Raw genomic sequence first — 6,466 nt, 5'->3', positions numbered from 1 at the left:
CTGCTGCACTTATTCCCTTACTTGAACTTGATTCAGTTATTTTTCTTTTGGGAGTCATATTATCTCAAATTAACAAGAACACAAAATAGATTATAATTGATTAATGCATCATTAAAAAAGGATAACAGTAAATCTAACATGCATAACGGTAAAATAACAATTCCAACAGACCACACATCTGTTGCACCAGGTATGTTATCTGTTGCAATATATAACCGATCTATTGCAATGGATCAGTAAACCATTGAAAACCATAAAAATAGATTGCTAATCTGTTGCACCAGGTATTTTATTTGGTGCAACATATAACCAACCGTTGTAACGGATGAGTAAACCATTGAAAACCATAAAAATAGATCACTAATTTATTGCATCAGGTAGTTTATCTATTGCAATATATAACCAACCTGTTGCAAAGGATGAGTAATCCATTGAAAAAAGTAAAAATAGATCACTCATCTGTTGCACTAGGAAGGTTATCTGTCGCAACATATAACCAACCTATTGCAAGGATGAGTAATCCATTAGAAACAGTAAAAATAGATCACTAATATCTTGCACCAGCTAGTTTATCTATTATAACATATAACCAACCGGTTGAAACAGATGAGTAATACATTGAAAACCATAAAATAGATTACAAATCTGTTGCACCAGGTAGTTTATCTGTTACAACATATAATCAACCTGTTGCAACGAATGAGTAATTCATTGGAAACCATAAAATAGATCACAAATTTTTTGCACCAGGTAGTTTATCTGTTGTAACATATAACCAACCTGTTGCAACGGATGAGTAATCCATTGAAAACAGTAAAAATAGATCACTCATCTATTGCACCAGAAAGGTTATCTATTGCTATATATAACCAACCTGTTGCAAGGATGAGTAATTCGTTGGAAACAGTAAAAATAGATCACTAATCTATTGCACCAGGTAGTTTATCTGATGCAACATATAACCAACCATTGCAATGGATGAGTAATCCATTGGAAACCATAAAACAGATCACTAATCTGTTGTACCAGGTAGTTTATCTATTGTAACATATAACCAATCTGTTGCAACGGATGAGTAATCCATTGGAAATAGTAAAAATAGATCACTCATTTATTACACTAGAAAGGTTATCTTTTGCGACATATAACCAACCTGTTGCAAGGATGAGTAATCTGTTGGAAATAGTAAAAACAGATCACTAATCTGTTGCACCAGGTAGTTTATCTAATGCAATATATAACCAACCATTGCAACGGATGAGTAAACCATTGAAAACCATAAAAACAGATCACTAATTTATTGCATCAGGTAGTTTATCTGTTGCAACATATAACCAACCTGTTACAATAGATGAGTAATTCGTTGGAAATAATAAAATAAATCACTGATCTATTGAAATATATCACTCATCTATTACAAAATAAGTTATCTGTTGGATCAATATTATTTAGATTTCTTCCAAATAGAAGATCCATCTGTTGCAACAGATGAATGATTTGTTAGATTGTTCATTTGTTGCATCAGATTTTCATATTTTGCATCAGATGTTTTCATCTATCGCATCAGATGTTTTCATTTATCGCATCAGATGTTTTATATGTTGCAACACCATTTTTACCAGACAAACAACAAAATAACCCAGTAACACCAACATATCACACACACACACACACACTAAGAGTATCAACTATGACAAAAAATCTCCAACAAATTTGAATCAACAGTTCAACAACAAGAAGAAAAAATACTAGAAAATTAGGATTTTATTCAGTCCATATTTCAAATTTAAGCTAGAAATATTGAAATTATTAGCCAATACTAGAAGAGTAGTTGGCTCAAGTTCCTCTGTTTCTTCATAATTTTTTACCTGTGAAAAAAAGAAATAAGACGATGAAGAACTCAAAGTTGTCACCGGAGAAGTCTTCACGTCGATTGACGGTTGAAAGTCAAAAGAAAACTCGCTCGACTATTTGTCCACCGGAGGTTGAAGTCACCAGGGATTGAAGGAAGAATTTTGCAGAACTGTTGGTTGGGAGAGAGTTGAGAGAAGCTGTCGAGAGAGAGAGGAGAAAGACAATTGATTTGGATTGAAGGGGGTGTGGGTTGGGTTGATTTGTATTTTTGAAAAGATTAGAAAGTTTTGAAAATATTAATCAAGTCCACAATTAACTTAATCAAGTTTCCTAATGATATTTGACCCTTTAAGTTGGTCAATGTCACCAATACTTCATTCAAGACTTAAAAGACACCTTTCCTTCAATTTTCTCAAGAGAGTATTTATATCTTATTGAAAAATTATATAAAAAATATTATAAATCATATAATTAATAATTTTAAAAATTTTAAAATATAAAATATTTGACTGGTTCTCGAAATTATGGCATTGTCACTTAAATTGAAATAGATGAAAAAATATTATAAAATATAATAATTAAAAATTTAAATTATTTTAATGATTAATTATCTAAATTCTATTTACATCACATAAATTAAAATAAAAAAATATATATTGGGCCCGTGCTAGCACGGGCCGTGCATATCTAGTTTCATTCACAAAGTGTATAACATTATATAAAGAAAAAGTTACTTTTGAGATTTGTTACATTAGATATGCCATAACATTTGTGTGACAATAAAATATTGTTATCAAGGAAAAAAAATTATGTTAAACAACTTGCAAATTTGTAATAGATAATTTTTTGACATAAATAACCACCACCAAAATAATGGCTATGAAAATGTGTACTTATTTGTATATTAATGTATGATAAACATAAAATATACATTTTTGACGTAAAATAATACACACATACATACATACATGCATACATACATACATACATACATACATATAATTTAAATAAGTGCATGTTTTATCTTATAATTTTGTTGCTAAATAAGTGCATGTTTAAACGGAGAACATTTTGATCGTAATCTTTCTAATATGTCCTTATATCATTAATGTCTAACTCTTCATAATAAAATCAAAGTCAACTTATAAAGAGGTGTAAATTTTGTTTAGGAATAAATAGGTTAAATTATATTTTATTTTCTAAAATTTAGTAATTGTTTAAAGGGTTTATCACACTAAAACATGCATTTACTTAAAAACGGAGAGTGGAGAACAATATTTAATCAGAACATGTGATATTAATTGATGCGTAACAGTACAACAATAGCACTCCCTCGATTCCTTACTATTCTTTAAAGACTTATCTTATGAGAGACCAAAAAACAAAATCATCATTTCCTATTTCTTTATGTCCGCGTAAAGCGCGTATAAATTCAATAAATTATGAATAAGAATCATCAAATGAAGTTGTTAGGTGCTTATGGCAGTTCTAAAATATCTCATTGCCTAATTTACAAACTAAATTATCATATTCAAAAACTAAAATACATTTAAATATTCTTTAGTCTTCAAATTAAAAGAGAGTAGATTTTAACTCTTATTTTATTTCAGTATTGCACTTTTTAAAATTTTTTCTTGAACTTTTTATAATCTATGATGTGGTTCTTAGGTATTTACATCCATCTATAAAGGAAAATGCAACATCTCTTAAATTATGAGTGAATTTCTTTTTCCTCTTCAACTTTACTTAACAATTAGTATTCTCAATTATGAAACAAAACTATTAGAAAAAGAATAGAATTATATATTTTAATAATAAAAGACTGTATATACAATTTATCAAACTTATATACACTTAATTTTATGTTACAGTTATAACAAATTTTTACTCTTCCATTCATTCTCTACAGTAATATAATTTATCTATGAACATCATGCATTAATCATAATAGTTTACCACCTATTTAAGCTCCTTATAATATTAAAATTAACCATTATAGTTAGTTTAACCATTTATTTCTATCAAGTATATTCATGATATTTATCATAAAATCATAAACGCTAGGTTTAACATAGAAAGGAAAAATACATATTTTACTATTGTTGATAAGCAAAAACAATGATATAACAGTCACTCTGCCAAGGAGATGTCATTATATAATATTAAAAGAAAGAAAAAATAACGAAAATAAATGGATAATGAAAACAAATAGAAATATAACAATCAACATAGTAAACAAAATTATTAAATGTTAATATTTAAAAGTCACAACTAAGAAAATTTCTTTCATTTTTACATATCTTTAATTTAAAGCCACAAAATTCAGTAGTCTTTTTTAATTTTTTAAATTTCATATCAAGTTAAAATCAAATAAATAAACTAAACAAAGAAAGTTCTACACTCATTGTTGAAGCAACTCTGCCTTTTCTCTTTCTCCTCTAACTATTCATTATTGATTTTATTTCACCTATATAAATCAACAAAACTAAAGTCAATGTCTATTTCATACAATAAATTTGCGAAAAAAATACACAAACTTTAAAAGTTTCAAATGAAACGTGTAAATCTTACCATATATTGTCTAAAAGAATTTACTCCAGATTACCCTCAGAATATTCGTCCATTAACGTTAAAAAAAAATAAAAAAATTTTAAAGGCCAAACGGCCTTTTATTATCTAAAAATGCTATGTACAAAATCAGATTTGGGCCAATACCCAAACCGGATGCAAAAAGTCCAAATACAAAACTAAAACAAAGAAAAAAGGAAAAAAAGTGTTATAAATGTATTTACATTATAGTGAATGTCTATATAGATAAGATCTATCAAGATATAATAAGATTTATCAAGATCTAGTTGATATCTATCAGGATTTGAAGTATCTGTCTTTTAGTCAGAAACTAGGAGTAAATTTTTCCTATAAATAGAAGAGCTTCCTTCATTGTTAATCATCTTCAAGGATCAATCTTATGATCTCTCACTCCTCAAGAGAAATAAAGAATTACTCTCTCTTCTCTCTATTTATTCTTGTTCTTGTTTTATATTTTCTTGTTCTTGCTTTTATATTTCATAACACGTTATCAACACAAGATTCTACCAAACAAGGTGAGATTATAAATTTAAAGGTAATTGCAAGGTTAGTAATTCTTTATGTTATCTTTCTTTTGCTACTAATAATATAATTATTATTGAATTTGAGGAAAAATAATTGATTTGGAACCATTTCTGTTTTAAATTTATTCTTAAAGAACAATATTATCAAAAAAGGATGATAATATGTTGGGTTCAAGTTCCATTGAGTTATTGCCTAAGACGCCTTTATATGGATAAAATATTGAGTTTGAATCTCAATACACCATATTGATAATATTATGGTGGCTAAGACAAATTAATGGGTGTTTGATAAAATGTCATGAAACATATCCCATTAATATGCTTTATTCCATGAAGTGAATATGGTAGTAATATATGATAAATCTGAAGGTTGACAATTTGCTTCATTCTTGAAAAAAGACAAGTGATTGAATGCACGAATATAAGCGTGGAGAGACGAATATGATAATAATCATTAAAAGTGATAATATTTTCACACGCTTATTACGATTATAAGATATGATTAGAGAAAAAATTCTCTACACTATATGCACACCTCGATTTGCTCTTGAATTAGCAATATTTTAAAGAAGGTTATAAGCCATCATAATTTGATAGGCTTAAGGCATAATTATATTTCATTTCGGGATGAGATACTCATTAATGCAAACGTGCACTTGATTGTGATGCTATCATAACTCACCTCCGAAAGAGGCTAAATAATTTTGAAATCTACTTCTAAAGTAGTAAATTTGAAATTTATTCATGTAATAGTAAATCTGAAATTTACTAAAGAAAGTAAAAGTACATGTCATGATAAACTTGTGTTTACTATTATAAATGAGTTCATAAGTTGATATGAACGATTGTGACATCTTGAAGATGTGCATATTGAGTACTAGACATGTATTGAAGAACTAAAAGATTTTCAAGAATTATTTATGTCACTTGTTCTCATGATAAGTTAGTTGGACCAACTAATATTGGGATTGGATCCCTCAAAATCTGAAAAGTATAAAAGGTGAATAAAGGTCCATTCACCTGTCATGTGATTTATTAAGATGCATCGATATAAGATAATCACATGTGAGTTTATTGTCAACCTGCAGTTTGACATTCATAAAGTTGCTTGCCCAATAAAATTGAGTTAAGAGCATAATTTTCAGATTGTGTAATCAAGACAAATCATCTTGTGAAGATGGTTTGGCATTGAATGCCTTCGATAAATAGCTAAATTATTGCTAATGAGAACAAAGCTTCATGTGTTGGTATGAAATATGATATGTTGCATACAATAGCAATTATATGCATTATACCAATAAATTATGATTATTTCTTTCCTCTCAATTGGTTCAAGGTCAGAAACCAACTATTTCATCTAATAGTTTTGATGTGCGGTATACGATTAATGAATATACCATGTTGTACAAAGATGAATTTCTCAAAGAAGATGGAGGATATATGTTAGTTTTCCTAACATAAGAGAGAGATTATAAGCAACTATGAAATATGTTAAGAAT

This window comes from Capsicum annuum, chromosome 11 (assembly GCF_002878395.1).
Source record: "Capsicum annuum cultivar UCD-10X-F1 chromosome 11, UCD10Xv1.1, whole genome shotgun sequence".
Taxonomy (NCBI): Eukaryota; Viridiplantae; Streptophyta; class Magnoliopsida; order Solanales; family Solanaceae; genus Capsicum; species Capsicum annuum.
This window is presented reverse-complemented; position numbering follows the sequence as displayed.